The sequence below is a fragment of the Citrus clementina genome, unplaced genomic scaffold (genome assembly GCF_000493195.1).
Source record: "Citrus clementina cultivar Clemenules unplaced genomic scaffold, Citrus_clementina_v1.0 scaffold_5, whole genome shotgun sequence".
NCBI lineage: Eukaryota > Viridiplantae > Streptophyta > Magnoliopsida > Sapindales > Rutaceae > Citrus > Citrus x clementina.
In genome coordinates, this window is record NW_006262201.1 from 13,848,237 (window position 1) to 13,876,177 (window position 27,941).

Genomic DNA, 27,941 nt, shown 5'->3' on the forward strand with positions numbered 1-27,941 from the left:
TAGATTTTACAAGTAATAAAATATATCTAATGTATGAACAACATTAAAATCATTTTATAGAATATTAAAAATAATTTAAATTTTTATGTGTTTATTTTAATATTAAGTTTTTGTTTATTATAAGATTTAGTTTAATATAATATAAGACTGTAAAGTATTAAAATATTTTTTAGATGTTGAAATTATTTTAAAATGTATATATTATTATATTTATTTTAATATTATATTATTATTTATTATAAAATATTGGAGTCAATTTTCTTGAGTTAATAGAGACAAAGGGTTTTTTAGTCAAAAGAAGTCTTTTATTGAAAATATGAGAGTCTAGATGATCATTTCTCCAAATCTTTTAAGTGTAGGTGTTCTTTTCCCTCTCTAATTATATATTAATAAATTATAATTTCTATCGGTTATTTTTCACTCTATATTCATATGTAGATTAGGACCTTCTCAAACATATGTGAGAGTTTAAATCTAATATCAACACACCAGTATAGTAGTGAGAACCCTTTAATATAGTTGCGACACATTATGTACTAAGGCCTCACATTTATTCATAAATTGATTAATTAAGAACTGGACCACATAAAGTAGATTTGGTAAAAAAAGCACAAATTATAAATATAAGAGACTAAGAGAGTATTGCACCAATGTTTGAATACCAAGAGCGGATACTGTAACTTTAACATTTCAATGATTGGAATTAAGTTTTTTTTTTACTTATTTTACACAATTATACTCGTTTAATTACTGACCATCAGATTTTTAAATTTCTTATGTTTTGACTCCGGAATCACTAAGTTATATTATAATTAAGCACTTATGAGGTACAATTTTCTTAAATTTAGTATAATTTATTTTTAACCTAACAAGCCCCTTGAGTTTATAATATTTAATTTTAATAAATGATGACATAAGAAATGATGACATAAGCAATGACATAAGCAATAACATAAGCGATGACATAAGCGATAACATAAGCGATGATGTAAGAAGAAGTGTAGAGAAAGTAAAAGAATTCTAAAATTTAGTAAGTTATTTATGAAGGTTAATCTTAACTAATGATCAAGAGTTATGGTGGCAAAATCCTAGCCATCCATTAGTCTTAAGAAATCCTATAAATACCCCCCACCACCTCTCATTTTCAACGCAACCTAGAAATTTCATTCCCTTCTATTCTAAGTCATAATAACAAAAGTAGAGGAATCTTTAACTTAGAAAGGTTTAGAGAAGTCAAGATCAAGAGGTAAGTAACACTTCAACTACAATGTACGGACAAAATTATTTTTATACTTAAGTTCAGTTTTAACAATCCCTTTATATTATGATGGCTATTATAGTGTGATTAGTTATATTCTAAATCTTTATACGGTCGGCCATGCCACTTAATATGTGATGATATGGTCGGCTTTGCCGCCTAATATGTGATACTTATACTTAATCAGCCATGCCGCCTATACTAAAGACTCTTGTTTTTAAATAATGTTGTGTGTTGATTTTTTTATGCATCGAGGAATTTCAAATGTTATAAGTTCCATTGGATGTATGCATATCATGAATTACATTATGAAGAAAACGTTTCAGAAAATGAATTTATGAAAAATAAGTGGTTGTACTATCAGGTGGCAAAGTTCTAAGGAGGGCAAGCCCTCAAAGCTAAGTTGAAAGAAATCTTTTGGGGACATCAATACGTAACACCCAAAAGATCAACTAATGAGGCCCAAGAGCATATTGTTTAAAGAGTAAAAGTGTCAGCTTTGTCGTGAAACATGCCTAGGGCCCAAATAAAATTGGTTTGTATTTTCTAAGTTTATTTTAAGAGCTTAATATGGTCATCCATATGCATCATAAATTATACATGCATCAAAGTGTTATCTTACTTGGCATTAGCTCACTAAGTCCTTACATTGCAAGCAACGATGAGTAGGGCAAGCTGGCGCCAAGTCCTAACCAAGATGAAGTGCAAATGGGCATAACCGACCTTGGGATTTTATGATGGGCTCAACTTTTTGTTAATAAAAATAAGTATCTTGGTTTTATGTAATAATTAAGTTTTTAAATAAATTAAGAAATCTCTGTATGACTCTTACTTTTCTGTAATAAAGTTTCGTTGGATTGTACTAAACTTTTAGAATTCGTATTTATATTAAAAATAATTGTATTTTTAAGCATTTGTTTTGCAAATAATATAGTGGAGTGTTACAGCACTCTTATGCTTAAAAGCAATCAACCGCTTTTGAATCGTAATAAGTTTATGTTTATTTTATTTTTATTTTTGGTTTTCACTTTTTTCCATCTTTTTTAAATAATCCATATTTTCCCTTTTTATATTCTAAAAGTTCATTATTGACTATAAAGACTTTCAAAAATTTCTTTGCCATTCACAAATTTCATCAAGATTAGCCTTTAAACTTTTAGAAATACCATGTTAAGCACATAATGTTAGACTTTTTGCAGTTAGGCTTCTAAACCGAAATTATCATATAATACAGACTTGGACCAAGTCTAACTAATGTGAATAACTTAGAAGATAACGGTAAAGTATCGACATCCCATTCCTAGGCTAGATGATATGCTTGACGAATTACATGGATCTTGTATATTTTCTAAAATTGATCTAAAAAGTGGATATCATCAAATTAGAATGAAGGAAGGAGATGAATGGAAAATTGTCTTTAAAACAAAATATGGTTTGTATGAATAGTTAGTCATGCCTTTTGGTCTGACTAATGCCCCGAGCACTTTTACGAGATTATGAATCATGTTTTATAAACTTTTATTGGCAAGTTTGTTGTTTTTTTTTATGATATCCTTATTTATAGCAAAATCATAGACGACCATGTAGTACATTTAAAATATGCTTTAGATGTGCTTAAAAAAGAAAAGTTGTTTGCTAATTTGAAGAAGTGTACCTTTTGCACTGATAAACTTGTGTTTTTAAGATTTGTTGTGAGTGCGCAAGGCATACAGGTTTATGGGGAAGAAGGCACATGCAATCCAAGAGCAGTTGAGTCCCATAAGTGTAAGTAATGTGAGAAGCTTCACGGGCTCACTAGTTTCTACCGATGATTTGTGAAAGACCTTAGCACATTAGGGGCACTGCTTACTAAAGTAATAAAAAAAGATGTTGGATTCAAGTGGGGAGAAGACCGAGAGAATGTGTTTTAAATGATCAAGCAAAAGCTAACCAATGCTCTATTATTGTCCTTGCCTTACTTTAATAAAACATTTGAAATTGAATGCGATGCCTCATGTATTTATATTGGTGCAATCCTAATGCAAGAGGAACGACCAATTGCTTACTTTAGTGAGAAACTAAGTGGGGTAGCCTTAAACTACCCTATTTACGTAATGAGTTGTATAAGTTTGTTCGAGCGTTAGAAATGTGGCAGCACTACCTATGGCCTAAGGATTTCGTGATTCATACCAATCATAAGTCCTTGAAACACCTTAAAGGTCACCGTAAGCTTCACAAGAGGCCTGCTCAATGGCTATAATTCATATAGACGTTTCCATATGTCATTTGTTATAAGCAAAGTAAGGAAAACGTTGTTGTAGATGCGCTTTCCCATAGGTATGTCTTAATCTCAACAATTAATGCTAAACTACTTGGTTTTGAACATATTAAGGAATTATATACTGATGACCATGATTTTAGTGTTGAATACCAAGCTTGCGCCTAACTGTTCTTCTAGAGATTTGTTAGTGAGACAATCCCATGGGGGAGGGTTGATGGGGTATTTTAGATTGTAAAGACTCTAGCAGTTTTGCAGGAACACTTTTATTAGCTATATATGAAACCAGATGTCGAGAGATTTTGTGGTAGATGTGTCACCTGTAAACAAGCCCAATCCAAAGTGCAAGCTTCTGGCTTATACACCCTATTACTAATACCTAGTGTGCATTGGACTGATGTTTCGATGGATTTTGTACTAGGGTTACCTAAGTCTAAACGGGGAAGAGATTTTCAAGGATGGCATATTTGATTCCATGCCACAAAACGAATGATGTTTCTAATGTCACTGACCTACTCTTTAGGGAGATTGTAAGGTTGCATGGTATCCCTAGAACAATTGTTTCTGATAGGGATGCTAAGCTTTTAATTTACTTTTGGAAAATATTATGGGCTAATTTAGGAACTAAGTTATCGTTTTCAACCACTTGTCACCCTCAAACTGATGGTTAAACAGAAGTTGTAAATAGAACTTTATTTACTCTGTTGCGTGCTATCATTAAAAAGAACATCAAAAGTTGGGAAGATTGTTTGCCACATGTTGAGTTTGCTTATAATTGTTCTTTTCATTCTGTTATTAAGTATTCATTGTTTAAAATTGTTTATGGTTTTAATCATTTAACCCCATTGGATTTAACTCCATTACTTGTTTCTGAGCATGTTAACTTAGATGGCAAGAAAAAAATTGAAATTGTTAAACAGATACATGAGAGGGTGAAGTTCAATATTGAGTGGAGAACATAGCAATATGCAAAACCTACTAACAAAAGGCAACAGAAGCTAGTGTTTGAACCCGACGATTTGGTGTGGTTACACATGCGCAACAAACGATTTTCGGAATGAAGGAAATCTAAGTTATTACCTCGAAGGGATGGTCATTTCCAAGTCTTGGAACGAATCAATGACAATGCATACGAGCTAGATTTGCCTGGTGAGTACAACATAAGTGCTATTTTTTATGTTTATGATTTGAGTCCTTTTGATGCAGGTGATGATTTGAGGACAGATCCTCTTCAAAAGGAAGGGAATGATAAGATTGAGGACAAATCCATTAACATGTAGATGTTCATTATATTGATTTTATTGATAACAAACTTTAAATGTTTTTTATTAAAATGTTGGAGTTTTTCGTTAATAAACAATTTCTTAAAGCCGTATAATCTTTCTAAATGTGTTCAAGAAATATGGACAATCGTTAACTTTAATTGAAAAATCATTCCCTATAAAATTTGGTTAAAATTGTGATTCTGGAAGTAAACGGTAAACCGTTAACTTTGAAACGGTTAACTGATAAATTCCTGAGAAGCATAAATCTTAAGTTTGAATCGGTTAGCAAATATAGTTAAGGCAAATGAGTTTTTCAGGTTTCTGAAATTAAACGCGAGCCGTTAACTTCAAACGGCTAACCGATAATTTTCAAAAAGTCATTCTATACTAACCTTCAACGGTTTAGCAAGAACAGATAGTAGAAATTTATTTTGCAGGTCTCTAGACATTAACCACAAATCGATAGTGACAAACGGCCAATCGTTTGTTTAAAATTCAGCTCAACGGTCACTTGGACCAGTCAAAATAATTAACCGATAACGGTTAACGGTGATTGTTGAGTGTTAAAAAATGTATATTTATAAAAGAGAAAATTGTCATTTTACATTTTCAAGTCTTACTAACATCCTTACTTTTATGTATTTAAGCTTCTTGTTATTTAATTATGTGTGTTTTATTTTAATTAAGTATTTTATGTATTTTAGGGGCATCATGGTCATTTCAAAATGAACAAGAAATCAGACGGAAAAACGGACATTACTTTTGAACTCAGGACAGTCGAAACCTTAGGAGGAGCATTGAAGGAAAATGACATTGTTCACATGTACGGTATTGTCTACACTACTGTTCACGACACTGTTCACAATAACGGATCAATGACGTGGCATTGACCAATGATGTGGCATTGACTGATGAGGTGTCATGATTCTATTGGACAAAATTCTTATATACTGTTGATCGGTGACGTGGCTGCATGTTAGTAGACCAAAAATCTCGCGTACGGTACATGCATATACACAGAATTATTTTTAACCAAACCGCGTGGTCAAACCGTGTCACTATTCAAACCGCGTGATCAAACCGCGTACTATTGATTGTTGACGTGGCGCAATCCTAAGCGTCCAAACTGTTTTTAATCCAATGACCATGATTTACTTAATGTATCTATAAAAAATGGGCCTTCCCCCCTAATTTGGCATCTTTAAATCCATTTTTTGGATCCATTTTCTGTAATTCCTTCTCCATCTTGTATTTTCTATGTATTTTAATAAATTTCTATTTTACCCCTAGTGCAATTATGAGTAGCTAATTTTCTTTCAAGCTTAGGTTGAAGGTGAAGTCTCAACATGTGTCATGGGCTTTATTTGGTAAATTTATTTTCTCTTCCCCTTTAATTTTTGTGGATGTTTTGATTTTTCGTCGACAAATAATAATAATCTTGTCTAGATGCCGCCCTGGTCTCACCAGCTCCCTAGTATAAGGTTATTATTATTTGGCACGATAAGCCCTTAGCACCATATTGATTAGAGTGTGGTTCATGAGGTGTGGATTCCCCCCTCATGATTTAATTGGTACTAATAAATAATATTTAGCCCACGGTGCATGTTGATACAGATCTAGATACCCAAGTGCATCATTCAATAGATTTCACTTCAATTCATTTCCGCCATTTTTATTCAAATTTTAGGATAATCTAAATTACTTTCGTCACAAATCCAACCACCCATTTAGATAAATTAATTCTACACACAATTAAAATCTATTTTCTTGTGAGATCGACACTCGTCACCATTGATCTATTTTACAAAAGATTCGTGCACTTGCGAGTTCAATAAAATTTGCACAACAAGCTTTTGGCGCCGTTGCCGGGGAGGTAAGTTATTTTAATTCATAGAATTAATTTTTTGTGAATAATTTCTTTTATTTGTTTTCTTGTATTTTTTTCTTATTAAAAAAAGGAAAAAAATGTGAATCTACATTTAGAGGTAAGAATTTCTTTTCTTTTTCTCTTCTTTAAAATTGTGTAATTTAATTTTTAATTTATTTTTCTTTGTAATTTTTGTTTATCTTATTAATTTATTTTTAGTTAATTTATTTCACGTTATTTTTTAAGTGTGTTTTTTATAGAAAGGTTGTAACAATGTGATAAGGTTAGTATCGTAATTTCTCCTTCTTGTTTATTTTTATTAATTTTGTTCTTATTTTTTTGTATTCATTGCATGCATGGTCGAATGTCATTATTACCTAATCTTGAGCCTATAGACCTTGAACTTAAAAAAACACTTCACACAAACAAACACGTTGTAATTAAAGATAAAAGTGAAATGGATTTGCAACAACAACAAGCACCACCAGAGAGGCCATTTAAGGACTATTTCAATCCCTTAGCTAATTTGAGTACATTATGCATAAGATACCCAAATGTAGCTGCTAGGCGTTTTGAACTAAAACCTAGTGTGCTAAATTGTCTCCCAACATTCTATGGCCTAGAAAATGAGGACCCATATAATCATTTGAATGATTTTCATACTGTTTGTCAAACATTTAAATATGAGAATTTTTCAGATGATGATGTTAAACTTAGACTATTCCCATTTTCTTTAAAGGATAGAGCTCGTTCATGGCTCAATACATTTCCTACTAATAACATCACATCATGGGAACAAATGGTAACAAAATTTTTGAATAAATATTTCCCAATGCATAAAACCAATGCTATTCGTAGGGAAATTTCAGAGTTTACCCAGAGAGAAGACGAGCAATTTTTCGAAACATGGGAGCGATTCAATTGGCTACTTTTGAAGTGTCCACATCATCGGTATGAGAAATGACATCAATGCCAATACTTCTTGGAGGAATTATTGCCGAATGTGCAAGAATGGCTAATGGCAACAAGTGGAGGAGAGCTAATGTCAAAAAGTGCATCATAAATTTAGGAATTCTTCCAGCGACAAGCGGATAATTCCCAACAATAGAGTTGATCACTCAAGAATACTAAAAGAATTAAAGGAGTGAATGAGGTTCACATTGGCAAGTCAACTTCGGGAATCAAAGAAGTCAAGGAGATGGTTGAAAGTCTCTCTCGACAAATAACATCGTTATCGACTGCTTAATCAACAGAACCACATGACTATGACTCATACTCAGATCAAGCCAATGCCATAGGTGTAATAAGATAATCATCAAATTACAACCCATACTCCAACACATATAACCTTGGATGGAGATACCACCCCAATTTTTCATGATCTCAAGGATTCCAATAGAATGGACCAGCAGCTCCAGCTCCACCAATGCAACCAATTCCTCAAGTTCCTCAAACCTCTCAGCCATCATTTAGACCATACAATAAGAACCAAAACTACTCTCAACCTAGACCATGGGAGGATGCATTCCAGAATTTCAGGAATGTTACTCACTCCACGATTGAGCAACCGAACCGCATTATTGATGAAATACGAAATGAGATGAGAGCAGGCTTTAACTCACAAGCCCAATCAATTTCAAGCCTCGAGAAGATGTTGGGACAACTTGCTTCTTTAGTTCAGACTTTGGCAATGACTGTTGAGAAAGGTAAATTTCCAAGTCAAGCAGTGCCTAATCCTAAAGGAGTGCATGAAGTAAATACCAGTTCACCACAGCAACACGGAGAGATCAAAGCAGTCACGACCTTGCGAAAAGGGAAAGAAGTCGACAACAAAGTAGAGATGCTAGTAAAAAAAGAAAATCAAATTGTACCTGTGAATGTTGAGGACTCACCATCAGAAAAGAAAGAAGAAACCAACCCACGAGAATAAGTTCCCAAACCTTCATTTCCTCAAAGGTTAGCTAAAGGAAAGAAGAGAAAATCCATAGGTGAGATTCTTGAAATCTTCAAACAGGTAAGTGTTAACATCCCTTTAACTTGATGCTATAAAACAAGTTCCATCTTATGTCAAGTTTCTTAAAGACCTTTATACTAAAAAGAGAAACATTCACTTTCAAAAGAAGATCTTTTTAACAGAAAACATTAGTTCTATACTCCAACACAAAATTCCTCTAAAATGCAAAGACCCAGGCTCCCCCACTATCTCATGTAGTATAGGGAACCACACAATTAAGAATGTTTTGTTGGATTTAGGAGCTAGTATAAATCTGTTGCCTTATTCAGTATTTGTGAAACTTGGACTTGGAGAATTACACTAAACTCCAGTGGTGTTACAACTTGTAGATCGGTCCACGAAAATACCTCGTGGTATTGTGGAGGACATGCTTATCCAGGTAGACAAGTTTTATTTTCCTGTTGATTTCATTGTAATTGACATTCAACCAATACAGGATTCAAGGAAGCACATCCCTATTATCCTAGACCGACATTTCTTGGCAACTGCGGATGCTTACATTCAATGCAGGACTGGAAATATGCAGTTGTCCTTTGGCAACATGGCTATGGAGCTAAACATTTTCAACATTGCCAAACAACCTTACAATGCAGATGATAGAATTGTTGATGTGGATTTAATAGAAGAAATAGTTGATAACACTTTTCTTTCAAACCTTAGTGATGATCCTTTACAAACATGTTTAACTCACTTTGGTTTTGATTTTAATATTAACAGATCAGTTGATGAGGTCAACGCCCTACTTGACTCAGCACCATCCATAGACACTAATAAATGGAAGTCAAGAGTTGAACAACTAGCACCATCAGAGAAGAAACTTATTCCATCATCAGAATCACCACCGAAACTCGAGATAAATCTAGTTGTTTCATTAATTAACTGTCTCTGCTTAAGCTTCAGAGATTCAGAAGACGTCGACAAAGACGAAGAAGAAGAAGGCTCCGGAGATAAAGGCTTATTATTATTTGCAACACTAACATCCTCAATATTATAAGCCAATACAACATCCTCCGGCATATAAAATGTCCCCAGCTAAACTCGTTCCCCATTATTGTCCTTACCGTCCCTTATCTCCGCTCCAAACTTTTCCCACGACCGCCTCCTCACTCCCCGAAAACTCCTTAGCGCGTGGCTCTCACGTGTCCGAGGCGTCGCGGTTGCGGATGCCGCGTCATTGGAGTTAGAGTCGCTCCAAGTAGTTGTTTCTGAAGGAAAGGAAGCAGAGATGTCGATAAAGTCGAACTCGTCATCCTCGAGAAGGTACTGGCAGATTGACCCCAAGATAGCAAATTCTGACTCTGAGATATTTTCTGTGTTCATATTTTTTTTCTTTTTTTTGGTCAGAACTACTTTTGGAAGGCTTTGTCTTTTTAAGACAAATAAAGAAGAGCGGTACCAAAAGCAACAAGAAGCTAGCTAATTGTCTTTTTTAACTCAAAATTGCTACTCCTGCTACTACTAGAAAACAGAAAATGGTATCGGGAAGTAACGGAACCACGCCATTTATGATTGATTTCCTCCAAAAGTGCGGCGGTTACTCCGTTGTCCATGGCGGCTTCGCCACTGAACTCGAACGCCACGGCGCCGACCTCAACGACCCTCTTCGGAGTGCCAAGTGCCTCATCTCTTCTCCTCACCTCATTAGAAAGGTACCCTTTATAACTCTCTCTCTCTCTGTCTCTATTCATATGTACGTATTGATGAGTTAGTAATATATGTTCATTTATTTAGATTTTTTTTGGTTCATAAACTTTCTTTATATTTTAGATTTTTTTTCTTATAACAACTGATTTGTTTTGATTTGAATAATGATCTTTCTTTGTTTAGTACATGTATCTTGCAAGATCTTAACAACTTTTAGGAAAGTAAGAAATTTTTTTTTCTAGAAAAGTCTAGGAAATTAACTTACATGTTAATACATTTTTTTAATTAATAAAAATTATCATAGCACAAATAAATGAATGAATGAATAAATAAATAAGAGATTGTTTTTGAAAATACAACTTTTATAAAATGATAATGTACAGAAGACATTTTAGAAAGAAAATAGAATCTCTTATTTATTTATTAATATGATAATTTACATGCATGTATTTTAATTTCAACAAACATAAGACCAATCTTTCATCTTCATTTTATAGTGATCCCATCTTTTAAAATTTTTGTTGGTTTGTAAAAAAGTTCATGCCAATGCCGATTAAGTAGCATCTTTATTGTCTCCTAAATTAGAAATGGTTGATACTTGATAGATTGGTAGAAGGCAAAAAAAAAAAATGCTTGAGAGAACACATGTAGTATTCAAAAATTTCTTTGCTCCCCTAATGATGTCACTCGTGCGATTTTTGTAATGATTTGTGCGTAGTGTGCATGTACATTTTTCAATTCAATGGGCAAAGCAATAAAACATTGCTTTTTGGGGTGAATAAATTAATATAGTATTATTAGCCATGATATTAGTAAATACAAGTTTATAGAGATGATGTCACAATAAGATTTGATTACTTGATTTTCAAAAACAATCTATTACAGAATATTTACTCAATTTTGCAAATCTACTACCATATCGATTGATACCCACTAAAGTGACTACAGGATGGCGTGTATGCATTGATTATAGAAAGTTGAATTATGTCACACGTAAAGACTATTTTCCTTTACTATTTATCGATCAAATGTTTGATAGATTAGCAGGCCATGAATTTTATTGCTTTCTAGATGGTTACTCAGGATATAATTAGATTCCCATAGCACTAAAAGATCAAGAGAAAACCACTTTACTTGCCCTTTTGACACTTTTGCATATAGGAGGATGTCATTGGGATTATGTAATATACCTACTACATTTTAACGATGCATGTTGAGCATTTTTTCTGATATGGTTGAACGATTCCTTGAAGTCTTTATGGATGACTTTTCTATTTTTGGTGACTCATTTGATCAATGTTTACATCATCTAACACTAGTTCTACAGAGATGTATCGAGAAGAACTTAGTCTTAAATTGGGAGAAGTGTCATTTTATGGTAACACAAGGTATTGTTCTCGGTCACATCATTTCAAGCAAAGGTATTGAGGTTGACAAAGCCAAGGTGGATCTCATTTCTAATCTTCCTCCACCTAAAACAGTCAGAGAAGTAAGATCTTTCCTTAGGCATACTGGTTTTTATAGACGTTTCATTAAGGATTTTAGCAAAGTTTCTAGACCTTTATACAATCGACTTGCTAAAGATGTATCTTTTGTCTTTAACGATTCATGTCTTGTGGCATTTGAAAAATTAAAGCAGTTGTTGACATCATCACCCATCATTCAGCCCCCAAACTGGAGTTTACCATTTGAGCTTATATGTGATGCATCTGATTATGCAGTAGGAGCAATATTAGGACAAAGAGTTGATCGAATTCCCCATGTTATTTACTATGCTAGTATGATATTGAATGATGCACAGTTAAACTATTCAACTACTGAAAAAAAATGCTAGCAGTAGTATTTGCATTAGAGAAATTTCGATCTTATCTCATTGGTTGTAAAATAATTGTATTCACAGATCATGTTGCTCTTAAATATCTTCTCACAAAAAAAAATGCAAAAGCTAGACTAATTCGTTGAGTGTTACTTTTGCAGGAATTTGACTTGGAATTTAAAGATAATAAAGGCACAGAGAATGTTGTGGCTGACCATCTCTCTCATCTCCATTTTGACACAATTACAAAGCCATTAACATTGAATAAGTCGTTCCCAGATGAACAATTGATGAGTGTGGAAGTATTACCGTGGTATGTTGACATCGTGAATTATCTTGTTACAGGTCAACTTCCAGAGCATTGGACCAAGCAAGACAAAGCCAATTTTTTTGCGGAAATAAAGAATTTCTTTTGGGATGACCCTTATTTGTTCAAGTATTGTGCAGATCAAATTGTTAGACGATGTGTCCCAGAAAATGAAATTCAGAATATTCTTTCATTCTGTCATGAACAAGCTTGTGGAGGTCATTTCAGTGCTAAGAAAACAGCAACTAAAGTTTTATAATGTAGTTTTTATTGGCCAACTATATTTCGAGATGCTTACACTTTCTGTTCTTCATGTGATAAGTGTCAACGAATGGGGAGCATTACGCGAAGGAATATGATGCCACTAAATCTAAGTTTAGTGGTTGAGATTTTAAATGTATGGGGTATCGACTTTATGAGACCTTTTTCTCTTTCTTTTGGCCATCAATACATATTGGTTGCTGTTGATTATGTATCGAAGTGGGTAGAAGCAATTCCATGTAGAACCAATGGTCATAAGGTGGTGATAGGATTTTTGAAAAGCAACATTGTTTCACGCTTTGGATTTCCTCGAGCAGTAATCAGTGATGGTGGTGCCCACTTTTGTAAGAAAGCATTCAAGGCTCTTTTGACGAAGTATTAAATCACTCACAAAGTGGTGACCCCATTCATCCGCAAACCAGTGGCCAAGTTGATATCTCCAATCGAGAAATAAAGCACATATTAGAAAAGACGGTGAGGTCAGACAGAAAAAATTGGTCATTAAGACTTGATGATGCATTATGGGCATATAGAACAGCTTTCAAGACCCTGATTGGGATGTCACCCTACAGGCTAGTGTATGAAAAAGCTTGCCACCTACCTGTGGAACTCGAGCATCGTGCATATTGGGCCATCAAGAAATTCAACTTTGATATGCAGCAAGCTAGCTTAGAAAGAAGATTACAACTGGCAGAACTTGAAGAAATTCGCAATGATGCATACGAAATGCCAAAATTTATAAGCAGGGAATGAAAGTCTTTCATGACCAGCAAATTATGAGAAAATCTTTCACTGCAGGTCAGAAAGTGCTTTTATTCAATTCTCGTTTACACCTATTCCTAGGTAAGTTACGCTCTCGATGGTCTGGCCCCTTTATTGTTCGTACTGTTTTTCCACATGAGGCAATTGAAACTAAGGACCCAAAGAACGGTGTCACGTTTAAAGTTAATGGTCAAAGATTAAAGCCATATCTAGAGTACCAACCACATGGAGAGGACACCGAAATAAATTTGAGTGACCTGCCAGATTTGAATTGAGTTTTTTTTTTCTTTTCAGTGATTTGATTTTTTTTCTTTCTTTTTATTATTCTTTTGCTAATTGAAATTATTTTTGTATAAGTGTGTTTGTTTAACTATTAAGTTCTCTTATCATTGTTAATCATGAGTGTCATAGCTAAACAATTCCTCTTGGACATTCTTAGACCATTTCAACGTGTAAAATCTCATCTCAAAAGGTAGATTCGATTTTGTAAAACACATCGTATTTGGGCTCTGTAACCACCAGAGTTAGTATCCTATGTTGATAATTTAGAAAGCCAACTCAAAGACATTGAAAGAAGTGTCTACAACATCCAGTTGGAGCTTGAGGTAAATTCAATAAGATGACGATTGTAATTTTCTTTATGTGTTTTAGTTTGATTTTTATTGTTTGTGTGCTTTAGTTTGTTACCCAGGCAAAGTGGCGGATAACGGTACTTCGTGACAATCAAGTCGGTAACTTCAGTTTCCCATAATAACTGATATTCTGAGGTGAAGGTATGGATAGAAACGAGATTCTAGCAAAGCTTCACAATCGATTCCCTTCACTTCCTCAGAATGCCCTCCTTACAATCTATAAAGCTCAGTCCGAACGCATGCGATTGATCATGAGGAATAATATACCTGCTGACATCCGTTGGTTAATCGAGGCTAAAGTACGATTGGTCGGTGAGTTACCTCCAAAATTTATTGGATACATGTCTGGTTGTGGTAAAGAAAATTATGCAAGAAAACGAAGAGCTCGAAGAATTTTGGTTGCTTGTCATAAATGTACCAGAATGAAATGCAATAAAAACCCATGTTCTTTAGGAATGGTGTCTGATAACAGGGAAGATAAGATTCAATTCATTAGGGGTGGCTTGAATAAGGAGTCATTTGATGATATCCTTTTGTCTCTTGAAACGCATCCCAGTGGATATGTGCAAGGAGCGATTCTCTAGTTATGGCCATTATTCCAAAAAGAGCATGCACGATATAGTCTCGTGAATCTGACTATAAACGACCATGTTTGCCAGTTTATAAGAAAACTAGATGGGAAGCCTATCCTCGACCCATAAAGGGCGTTCAAGTCCTTTCTGGACGTAAAACCAGAGGAAGATGTGAGCCACAGTCGCAACTACCTGTAAATATCTTTTTACTTCACTGTTGTTTTATCATTTGCATTATTGTCTTTAATAATTTTATTTTATCATTGTTTCTTTTTCTTTTTACTGTTTTCTTTTTAACTCGTGGGCATGTGCTTTACGCGTTATTTGACACTGATATGCTACCTCATATACAGCTGTGACCCACTGTCACCAAGATTCTTAACTATGATTTTTTGTTACGCACTCACAATTTATTTTTAAAAAGTATCCCAATGGCAGCTACTCCCAATAGACAATTCAAGAACATTTGTGTGCTTTCTGGATTTAACTATGGCAAACATAAAGAGTTCGTTGAGGCAGCCATAGATCTTGGTCGAAGTATAATAGAGAGAAAATTACACTTAGTGTATGGAGGAGATAATCGAGGGTTATCAAAATTGTTCTCAGAAGCTGCTTTTGTCAGAGGAAGCCAAGTGTTAGGCATCTTCCCAAGTGCCCTAAAGTCTTTGGGCAGTTTGTCTGACTCACCGACTGGAGAAGGTTAGTCGTATCAAGTATGCAAGAAAGAATAACTAAAATGCTTAATCATGCTGATGCTTTTATTTTCCTACCAGGAGATTTTGCAACTTTAGAGGCACTTATCACACTAGTATCTTGGGCCCATCTGTACATTCACCAGAAACCCATTAGTTTGTTAAATGTCAATAGCTTTTATGATGACTTTATCGCATTTCTTAACCATGCAATAAAAAACTATTTCATTCATTCCATAGTGAAAAAAGCTTTTTATTTGTGCTCACACTGCTAATGAGCTACTTGATTTGTTACAAGCTTATAAACTAGAGCCAAACTCTAGGACCTTTGTGTTGGAGTCTCCAAATAATGATGGTAACAGTAGCAGCAGTAAGAAGTACAAAATAGATTTAACTCTCAATTTATAAATATTTTCTTCTGTGTTACACCACCCAGGTGATGTCTTCTAAACTCTACTTTTTTCCTTTAAAACATTGAGGACAATGTTTTGTTCTGGTTGGGGGGAGAGAATAGTTGACAATTGTGGAATCTTGGTTAAGTTTTTACTAATTTTTTGTGGTAGAGACTAACTGTGGCTAACTTTTTATGTTGAAGATGGTTGATTATGGAGTGTAGTGACTCTAGAAACGCATCTTCTTGGTTTAAAAAAAAAAACTTTTCTTTTTAATTTCTCTTTTATAAATATACACTTTCAAATTTTTGAGTCGAAAATGGCTGAATATGGAGTGTAGTGCCTCTAGAAACGCATCTTTTTAGTAAAAAAAAAACCATTTTCTTTTTTATCATTTTAAGTGTAACTTTTCTAATTAGCTTTTCTGCATCATTTTTCACATTTATGCATGCATATTTTCTTTTCATGTTTAGAATAAGTTGGGGGGTAAACTGTCATTTAAAAAAAATTGTGTGATTTTTTAACATTGGTTGACATGATGACTTTCAAATTTTAGTATTTGCATTATCTTTGATCTTAAGTGATGTTACGCCATGTTTGGTACTCTATATGTTGATGTCGGAGATAAATATGAGTTGCTTGAAGGAATGCACATGTCATAAGAAGTATCAAGGGAGTTTTTGAGCCTATCATTTTTCTTGGAGAGTAACCCTTTTGCCCATTCTTCATACAGCTTAGCAGTTTATTATTTTATATACGATCTCTAGATTTCTTTTGAGCTAACCCTTAAAAAAAATTGTAAAATTTAAAAGAAAAAAGAAAAAAATGTATGTTGCTACATCTTGAGGTCCATCTAACTAGTTTATATGGAAGATTATCTAGAGCCCTAAAAGACGATGGAAAGGACATCTTTGACCTGTTTGAGCCTTTTTAGCCATCCCTTTTGTGAAAAATCCATAGCTAACCCTTTTGAACCTTTAAAAAAAAAATTCTTTATTAACTTATCATCTTGACCTACTCCGATTTGGAGTATTACCCGATATCTTACAAGTTCCATCACCTATTTATGTTTGAAAAAAAAGTAAATAATTATTTTGTTCAGTGAAGTTGTGCCAAACAAAAGAAAAAAACAAAAAAAAATTATTGTTTCAAAAAAAAAGAAAAATAATAATAATAAATAAGCAAAATGCATCTTGTAATTTCTAAAATATCTCTATTTTTTCTCAAACATATATTTTTTTTTCCTATTTTCCTTCATTTGTCAGCCATGTCCCTAGCCTACATTACGTCCTAATAAAAGTCCTTGATTTTAAGGAACTATAATCTGAAGTAGAAGCTAGTTATATGGGCTAAAAAGATGTAGTGGTGCATAAAAAAAATAAATAAATAAATTGGGTTGACTAGTATTTTTATTTGACTTGACATCGTATTATTTCTAAGCTGAGGGCATATTTCTTTCATCTTGGTGAGAGCATGTGATATCACTTTTTTATTATTTTCTCTCAATTACCATTCATTGGAGTGACTATTTTTATTGGGTTTAATTTCTTTGTGAGAGTGTTACTATTTCCAGTGAGATTTTGGGGTTTAACATGTCATTCTTGAAAGTAGCTGTGACAAAGTCTACTGGGCAGGTTCATGTGGATGGTTGATGTGGGTGTGATGTTTCTTTAGACTGGAGATAATGCTTATATTTTTATTTGATTACTATTATTAGTCTGATTGAATAAACATGAGTAGTTCAAAAAAAAAATTGGATTTGAATTTTATTTTTGCTTTATTTGCTAGGGACTAGCAATAAGCTAGTTGGGGGTGTGTTGAGTGTTAGAAAATGTATATTTATAAAGGAGAAAATCGTCATTTTACATTTTCAAGTCTTACTAACATCTTTACTTTTATGTATTTAAGCTTCTTGTGATTTAATTATGTGTGTTTTATTTTAATTAAGTATTTTATCTATTTTAGGGGCATCATGGTTATTTCACAATGAACGAGAAATCAGACGGCAAAACGGACATCACTTTTCAACTCAGGACAGTCGAAAACCTTAGGAGGAGCATAAAAGGAAAAATGGCACTGTTCACATGTACGGTACTGTTCACGACACTGTTCACATAGACGGATCGATGACGTGGCATTGACCGATGGTGTGGCATTGACTGATGAGGTGTCACGATTCTATTGGATAAAATTCTTATACATTGTTGATCGGTGACGTGGCAGCATGTTAATGAACCAAAAATCACGCGTACGGTACATGCATATACACAGGATTATTTTCAACCAAACCACGTGGTCAAACCGTGTCACTGTTCAAACCGTGTGGTCAAACCGCGTACTGTTGACTGATGACGTGGCGCAATCATGAGCGTCCAAACTGTTTTTAATCTGATGGCCATGATTTACTTAATGTATCTATAAAAAAGGGGCCTCCCCCCCTAATTTGGCATCTCTGAATCCATTTTTGGGCTTCATTTTCTGTAATTCCTTCTCCATCATATATTTTCTATGTATTTAAATAAATTTTTATTTTGCCCCTAGTTCAATTATGAGTAGCTAATTTTCTTTCAAGCTTGGGTTGAAGGTGAAGTCTCAACATGTGTCATGGGCTTTATTTGGTAAATTTATTTTCTCTTCCCCTCTAATTTTTGTGGATGTTTTGACTTTTCATCGATAATTAATAATAATCTTGTCTAGATATCGCCCTGGTTTCACCGGCTCCTTAGTACAAGGTTATTATTATTTGGCACGATAAGCCCTTAGCACCAGATTGAATAGAGTGTGGTTCATGAGGTGTGGATTCCCCCCTCATGATTTAATTGGCACTAATAAGGAATATTTAGCCCATGATGCATGTTGATAGGAATCTAGATACCCAAGTGCATCATTTCAATAGATTTCACTTCAATTCATTTCCGCCATTTTAATTCAAATTTTAGGATAATCTAAATTAATTTCGTCACAAATCCAACCACCCATTTAGAAAAATTAATTATACACACAATTAAAATCCACCTCCTCGTGGGATCGACACTCGTCACCATTGATCTATTTTACAATAGATTCATGCACTTGCGAGTTCAATAAAATTTGCACAATAATGATCCGATTTTGGGTAGAAAGTCAACAACGACTATGTTTCATCTCCAACTATAAATAAGCTCAATCAAATTCAAACAAGAGTTGATCACAATGTTATTATTGAGCTTAAAATCGAGAATACAACATTCATTGAGCTTCAAATTATTTCTATTTCATTTATTCACACATTAAGCATTGATTTATAACTTATATATTGTGTGAGAGAAAAAAATTGTAATCTTTGTTTTGAGTGATTCTAAGTGTTGGGATACACTTGGGTTAAGAGATTGGAGATAATCTTTGGATGTAAAGGTTGATTGACATTTAAGAAATCAATTGTAAGTGTTCTTAAAGCCTTGAAGGCTTGACTAGTGGAATCCTCAAGTTTGGTGTGCTTAGAGGCGTGGACATAGGCAAGGTTGGCCGAACCATGTAAAAATCTATGTGTTTGAATTTCTCTTCTCTTATCTTTTGATATTTTGGTTGATTTACATTAATTTTTGTTTAAAAATTGCATAATTGTTAGAAACCCAATTCACCCCCCTCTTAAGTTGCTTAAATATTAATTCATTTGGTATCAGAGTAAGGTTCTTTTATTAGGACTTAACCGTCTAGAGTAAAAGATCTATGGCAACCCAAAATGACTCAACCTTTAGGGAAGGACAATCCACAACTAGGTCACTATTCTTTGATGGTAATGACTACCCATATTAGAAAATTAGGACGAGAATTTACTTGCAATTCTTAGATTACGAAATTTGGGAAGTTGTTTGTGATGGTCCATTCATGCCTATGAATAAAAATGAAATAGGAGATAATATTCAAAAATCCTCAAGTCAATGGAGTGAGTTAGAAAAGAAAAAGATGTTCTTAAACTCCAAGGCAATGCATGCTCCGTTTTGTGCTCTTGATAAGAAAGAATTTCATAGAGTATCTAGTTGTGAGAGTGCTCAAGAAATATGGAATAAACGTAAGATTGTTTACAAAGGGACAAATCAAGTTAAAGAATCTAAAATCAGTAGGTGCACCCGTCAATATGAATTGTTCGAAATGGAAAAAAATGAAAGTGTGTATTCTATGTATACACGATTTACAGACATAGTCAACACACTAGGAGCCCTAGAAAAAACTTTTTCGAATAGCGAAAAAGTCAAGAAAATCATTAGATCACTTAAAAAAGAATGGATACCTAAGAGGAGTACCATTGAAGAAGCCAAAAAATTAAATACTTTGTCTATTAATGATTTAATTGGTTCTCTCATTTCATATGAAGAAGGCTTGGCAGCAGAAAAAGGGCATGAGAAGAAGAAGAAGAAGAGCATTGTTCTTAAAGCTTCAAAACATGAGAGTGATAAGGAAAGTGAACTGGATGATGAGGAGATGGTTGTGATAACTAGGAGATTAAAAAAATTCTACAAGAAAACTAATGAGCGGAGAAAGTTTAGAAACTTCAAAAATTAAAAGGAGAAGAAAGAGCAAATCAGTTGCTATGAATGTAAAAAGCCTGGACATATATGGTCTGAATGTCCTCTTCTTAATAAGTTCAAGAAGAAAGCAATGGTGGCTACATGGGATGATAGTGATGAGGAAACGAGTGATGATGAAAAGCATCAAGAAATGACAAATCTAGCTCTTATTGCAATCGGGGAAAAATGATTTGATGAATTTGATGAGGTAAGTGATCTTCCAACATATGATGAGTTACATAATGCTTTTAAAGAATTGTATGATGAGTGGATAAAAATTGGTAAAAAAAATGCAGCCTTAAAATGAAAATGGTAGAACTTACAAATGAAAGGATGCCCTGGAAAAATGCAATGATTAAAATGTTGAATGATAAGATTGTATCTTTTAAAGAGAAGTAAAGTACTTCATATGAGCATGAAAAATCACATGTAGATGAATTGATAAAAGAGAATGAAGTGCTTAAGAAGAAGAATAATGAGCTAAATGAAATTGTGCTAAAATTCACAATGTAATTATCAATGTAACATAGATATTATTATATTTTTATTAGTTAACATATTAACAACTTAATTTCTTCCTCATATTGGGTTCGAACCCTTAACCAGGTGCCATTCATAAGCATAATTACAATTTGAATACAACTAAATAATCTTGTATTTATTATATTTACCATTATAAATTTTAAACATGACATAATTACAACTTTTTAGATAATAAAATCTAGTGTCACTGAAGTATAGCAATTAAAAATAAGAAGCATTTATAATACAAATTATACAAATGAAAATTACTATATTAAATTAATTTACTTATCTTAGTAAATTAAAATGACAGGAAAAAATTTTTGGCGGGCAAACTGCCGCTAAATGAAAGATTGAACAATTTTTTTTTTTAATCTGTAAAATTGAAGATTTTTAATTTTTTATTAAAAGTATAAATACTTCATATTTTACTTCATGAGAAACCCAAGCCGCTCTAACCAAAATTCTTCAATTCTCTCTCTTTCTTTCCCTTCTCTCAACTCTCGCTACCATAAGTTTCAAAAAAAAAAAAAACCCTCTCTACCATAAATCTTTTTTTCCTTTTTTTTTTAAATCAGTGCTTATCGTTCCCTAATCTTCACTCTACACTAATTTTTAATGTCTCCACTCTTCAATTTCTATTTCAATATCCACGATCTGTTTTTTTTTTTAAATATATGTAACCTCTGGTGTCACTTTGCATAAAAAGTTTGATGTGGATTTCAGTGACCTTCAGAGAAAAGATGTAATTTTGGCCATGATGAGGTTTGTTAAGTTATTTCCTTAGTGATTTTTGTTGAAAATGTGATTGACAAAAAAAAGGGTCAAAATGATGGGTGATTGAGCCATCATTTTGAATTCAAAGACGGTGGGTGGTTGAGCCACACACCATCATTTTAATCGTCCCAGAGAGAAACATTCAAAATTCTATAGAGTTGTAAAATCTAATGCAAGTTAAGCATTAAGTGAGTATTAGGAAGTTTTAGTATTTTGGGTGTATCTGGGGCTTGGATGAGAGAAATTATTTCTGAGAGTGTGGTTGTAATAATTTTTCATATAGTGAATATTTTTCTCTGGTTGTCTTTTTGACAACGGCCGTGATTTTTTCTCCGGATTTTGAGTTTTCCACGTAAATCTTGTGTTGTGGGATTGATACTATTTTTCATTTAATTTTTCTTGTTAATTTGTTACTTGAGAAATTGCTTGAAGTGATCTTGGGAGGAAGCTCAATTTTCTAACAGTGGTATCAGAGCCATTGATTGAAGTTTTAGTGTCGGGGCACTGTTCACGTATACGTTACTGTTCACGTATGCAGTACTATTCACATGAAGCAGTGGGAGCCAATTTAAATAGTTCGTGGTGAAGAGTAAAAGCTGATCTGCAAAGTAAACATGTCAGGATTGAAATTTTCAAGTCCAGTGAAATTTGAAATAGAAAAATTCGATGGGAGAATTAATTTTGGCTTGTGGCAAGTTCAAGTCAAGGATGTGTTAATTCAATCTGGATTGCACAAGGCATTGAAGGGAAAGCCATCCCCTGCTTCCAATAGTGGCTCTGGAAAAACTAGTATAAGCGATGAAGATTAGGAAGATTTTGATGATAGAGCTGCAAGTGCCCATACGACTGTGTACAGTAAAGAATGTTCTTGCAAATGTAGGAAAAATTCATAAGCGAAAGAACTTTGGGAGAAACTAGAAAAGTTGTATCGGACAAAGAGCATCTCAAATCGATTATACCTGAAGGAGCGATTTCACACACTACGAATGACTGAAGGTACAAAAATTTTCGATCACCTCAGTGTTCTCAATGGTATTGTGTTAGAACTAGAAGCCATTGGAGTTAAAATTGAAGATGGGGACAAGGCGCTTAGGTTGCTATGGTCACTTCCAACTTCCTACAAACACCTGTTACCTACTTTGATGTACGGGAAGGAGACAGTAAATCTTGAAGAAGTTACTAATACTTTACTCTCAGAAGAAAGAAGATTGAGTGGTGAAAGTACTGAAACTACAGATGTCTCGGCTTTGGCAGTTGTGGGGAATTAGAAGAAAAATAATTCTAGGAAAGGAGTCTGCTGGGGGTGTGGACAATCAGGGCACCTAAAAAGAGATTGTTATAGGAGAAATGGAGTAGGATCGGCAAGTGGTTCCAGATCAGATACTGAAAGCATTGTTAGTGGTAAGTCTCTCATCATTGTGGGAGACGATGGTCCCTTGTAAAATGGATGATGATGACATCCTCATGGTGTACCGTTAGTACCATGAAAGGGGATGTGTTACTACTAGTGGGTCCACAAGATTTGCACACAATGCATAGTTGGCATTGATGCAAGGTGTGTGGTGGAATTTATGTCGATGGCTGACGAACTTCCAGGAAAGCCAACATGGAAGTTGCACCATAAATTTCAGTAGGAAATTTCGACATGTGCCGATGTAAAATTCTTAGAATTAGTAATTAATTTTAAGTTGTATACTCTTTATGGTGGAATATGATACTTCTGTATGTTGAGAATTATGACTGTTGGTGAAGACAGTGTTTTGTAACAGTGGCTATAAATTTTTTTTTTAATCATGGTGGAGATTGTTAAAAATGTGATTAAAAAAAAGGTCAAAATGATGGGTGGTTGAGCCATCATTTTGAATTCAAAGACTGTGGGTGGTTGAGCCACCCACCATCATTGAACAAGGAAAAATGGGTGGGTGCCGCCCATGCAAAGAAAAAAAAAAAAGAAGAAGAAAAGGAAGTCAAAATTTGGCTATAAATAGAGGAGTTCTCCTCCTCATTTTAATCATCCCAGAGAGAAACATTCAAAATTCTATAGAGTTGTAAAATCTAATGCAAGTTAAGCATTAAGTGAGTATTAGGAAGTTTTAGTATTTTGGGTGTATCTGGGGCTTGGGTGAGAGAAATTATTTCTGAGAGTATGGTTGTAATAATTTTTTACATAATGAATATTTTTCTCTGGTTGTCTTTTTGACAACAGCCGTGGTTTTTTCTCCGGATTTTGAGTTTTCCACGTAAATCTTGTGTTGTGGGATTGATATTATTTTTCATTTAATTTTTCTTATTAATTTATTACTTGATAAATTGCTTGAAGTGATCTTAGGAGTAAGCTCAATTTCCTAACAATTTCATTGTTTGAGACCATGTGTTTAATAATTTGAATCTTTTTTTTTTAATTTTTTGAACGGTGGTCGGTGGTTACTGGTTATGGTTTGAAGTTGTTGAAGGCATCTGTGCAATGCAAGAAATCTTTGGCAAGTGTTCTTCTAGGTAACATGGGAGCTTAAGATTTGAAGACTATACGTTTTCTCTATTTTCAGGCTTTGCCACTTTAATATTTAATTTGAACTGCTTTGGATGGTCTATATTTCTAGTATGTTCTGTATTGTTCTGTTTTGTTTATAAAATCTCGTATTGGAAAGAATTGGAATTTAACTAGTGTTGTCTTTAGTATTATGTTTGTGATAAAAGCTGCCACTAGTACGTGGGTACTTACGGTGAAGGATAATTTGGAAGTGATGCCAAATTAATTTGGCATATCAGCTCTTCAATTTCTATTTCAATCTCCACTCCCCAGTGCTTGAACTGGTAGCACTTTTTCCCTCAAATTTTATATAATCTCTTGTGTCATTGTTTATGGATTAAGATATGGTTTTGATTATTTGGTTTAGTTGTGGTGATCTTGTTTTTTGGCTCCTTAATATTTCTTAAATTTGTTATGCATGAATATTTTGTTTGCTTTGCGGTATGAATGTTGTGTGTTCGACTCCTCAGTTCAGTCACTTGCTGCAACCTCTACAATTTTTTATTCTTTTTCCTTTTGTTTCTTTGGTTTCTATCTTTAATTTTTTGTTTGGATGATTTTGATTTGCTTGTTACAGTTTTCTTTAATCACAGGAATAAATAAGAATATGACATGAAAAAATAATTCATAGTAGGAATGGAAATGGTAGAAAATTAGATATTGAACTTGTTATTTTAATTTGTTTATTTTTGTGGTTTTACTCTATCTTAGGAATAGTAAGCAACGTATTCTACTCTAATTTTTAACTAATTTTGTTTGTCTAATGGTTCAATTATATTTCGGTAATATTATTAATGGGAACTTCTATTAGTGTTTCGGCATGTGTAAAGAAGATTCTATTTAATTGAATATTTTTACCAATGTAATTGATTAGCTTTTTTATTTTAGTTACAGGGGATATTTTAATGATCTAATACTCGCATAGTCTGTAATGTTTCAATTGAATTATACTTATTTGATTATTAGATTTAATTTTATTTTTTTTAATTGTTTGTTGGATTTTGCTGCTTGTCGCAATTCATTGGATTATAGTTGTAACATGTGATATGACTGAGTTGCTGTTTTAAAATAAAGAAACATTTACCTATTATTTAATTTTATTTTAATATCCCCCATGTCTATTTGCTTAAATGTCAATTTCACATTTGACATGATAATCAAAATGCCATATTATTTGATTTCATATTACCTGTTACTGGTTAAAATGAATCAGTGGGGCAATGGAATTTGGGAAACTAAGATAGGCTTGTATGAGATAGCTAAGCTGATTTGTTTTTTTTTTTTTTCAGTTGTTCAAGATAAATGTTTATATTATATGTGTGATTAATTTTCTTAATGACTAATTAATCATTTATTGAATTAGATCAACTAAGGTGTTAAGGGCAATATTTTATCTCTTCTTTTGGATTCAGGTACTTTGAGTTCATTTTTCTTTTAATTGAAGGCATCGGTTATATTGCATAATTGAGTTTCTTGGTGAACTAATCCAATTTTTTGGGTATCTAGTTGCTTTGGCTTCATATTTGTTTTTGGTTTTTCCCCCTTGGGGAATAAAAAATACTTAGTTCTGAGAAGCACTTTGTAAATTTTGTTTCAAAAGAAGATTTTTTTTGTTAGTTTTGAGTTTTAATTTATGAAAATAAAATTGGGTCTGTTAGAGTTAATTAGACTATCACTTAACCAATGATTATGTAATTCTTTTTTTTTAGACATATGATTGGGAAGGATTGTGCTTTTATCATGGTAATTCTTTGTTCTGAAAGCTCCAATAGCTTTAGTACTATATATTATTAGTTTCAATTATTAAAGTGACTCTACCAAGAGGGATGGCAGATTCACTTGGGAGATTTCTAATAGATTTCTCAATGAGTTTCATTTGGGAGATATTTGAACTTATCTATAATTCAACATTATTTATATCTTCATAAATTCTTGTTTATGAAGGCTTAGCTGCTGAAGTTTGTTTTTATTAGTGATTATGTGTTATTAAAAGAAAAAAAGATTTTGAATTTTTTTTTAAATATATGGAATAAGCATGACCGTGGATCTTGGGGCCTAATTGTCTTGTAAGTGCCTCGGTTGGCCAGCATTAGTAATTTAGCATATATTTCTTTCCAACAAGGTGCTTTTAAGTTCAAGTATTTTATTTCACTTATTCTGTACTAACCGTGGTAATCATTAAGGCCAAGCATAAACGTACAACTTACTAGAAATTGATCTAAAGTAGGAATACTATAGAATTCAGATGAGACTGGCTACTAATTTATGATATTGCAAAGCTGAGATTTAATTTTAATGTGTATTTTAGTAAGAATGCAAGGATTTTATAGATCTAACTCTTCTTTCTTGAAATGGTACAACGTTGTCGCAAATGTCTTTCACTGTTTTGGCATGTTTGCTTCATTAACAAGAGCAAGATATGGATTCTTTCATTTGATTCTTTTTGGATTGATGTTGTGTTATTCTGTTTATTGATAAGCTTCTTCTATTTTCACCATGAAAATATTATACATAAACAATTTCACAGTTTTGGCAATTGCAAATGTCTAGGACATTGTTTGTGCATTATAATTATGAGAGAATCTGAGATTAAACGATCTTTCAATTTTGTCAATTATGAACTCAATTAATGTTTCCATTTATTCAACTATGTTTTTTTGGGGTTAAACATAAAATGGTTAGATAATTTTCTTTGTATATTTCACCACTACTAGAATGATAGGTTTTCTCATTTGAGCTTTGAAATTATATTTGTGTATTTGTGACTTTCATTAAACGACGGATTAATTTGTTCAATATTCATTTGGACTGTGCTCTAGTGCAAATGTGTTGGTTTATATGGGTTGAGATATGGTGTTGTTTATTTGGATTAGTTGTGTGATGACTTTGTTTTTTGGTTCTTTAATATTTTTTATTTGGTAAGCATGAACATTTTGTTTGGTTCCAAAAATTATACGAATGTTTAGAGTTAATCAATCCACCTATTTGGTCACTTTGTTCCTACCTCTCCAAGTTTTGATTCGTTTTCCTCTTATTCTTGAGTTTCTATATTTAGTTTTTCATTTGGAAGATTTTGATTTGCTTGCTACAGTATTGTCTGTTTGCAGGAGTAAATGAAAATATGACATGAAGCAATAAATAGGAGGAATTAATGCAAATGCAGAAAAGTAGAGATTGAACTCTTGTTATTTTTAATTTCAGTATCTTTTTGGTTTTACTCTAATCTTAGGGATTGTGGATTATTCTACTCCTATGTTTTATATTATTTTCTTATATCCAAGTGTTCAATTATACTCCAGCGATTCTATTAGTGATCTGGCATTTGTAAATGAAGATTCAGTTTAATTAAGTATTTTTACCAATGTGATTCATTTTTCTTTAGTTATAGCTGATATTTTTCTTGGTCAAAAATCTGAATTTAGATTTTTATTTGAAATAGAATTTTATTTTTCAAATAAGAACATGTCAATCTACGTGATTGTAATTCATAAATAATAATAATTGAAAGTGCTGATTGTTATGTTGTTAAATTTTAAATCAAATTTGTGAAGACTAATAAGTTTCTGAAGATAGACAGCATAGCTTTTAGAAACGATTTAACTCATTAAAAATTTGAGACTTATTTTGCAAATGGAAAGTTATGTACATACTTTCTTGGTTTTTCAGAAGAATACGTAATTAAACAAGAATGATACAAATTATAAACCAGAAAAATATGTTGTTAGCTAGTTATGATTATTTAAATGGTAAATGAGCATAATTATAAACAATGGTCAAAAGCTCCGAAATAGATGATAAAATTTATGATCAAATCTCCTAAAGTAAT

General features: G+C 33.0%; 1 long non-coding RNA gene across 1 annotated transcript; it reads left to right on the plus strand.

Moving 5' to 3' along the window:
• Window positions 1–9,512: 9,512 nt before the first annotated feature.
• Window positions 9,513–22,905, plus strand: LOC112097685. Its single transcript, XR_002905182.1, has 3 exons — window positions 9,513–9,523; window positions 11,791–11,794; window positions 22,871–22,905. It is a non-coding gene; the product is annotated as an uncharacterized LOC112097685 (long non-coding RNA).
• Window positions 22,906–27,941: the final 5,036 nt, after the last annotated feature.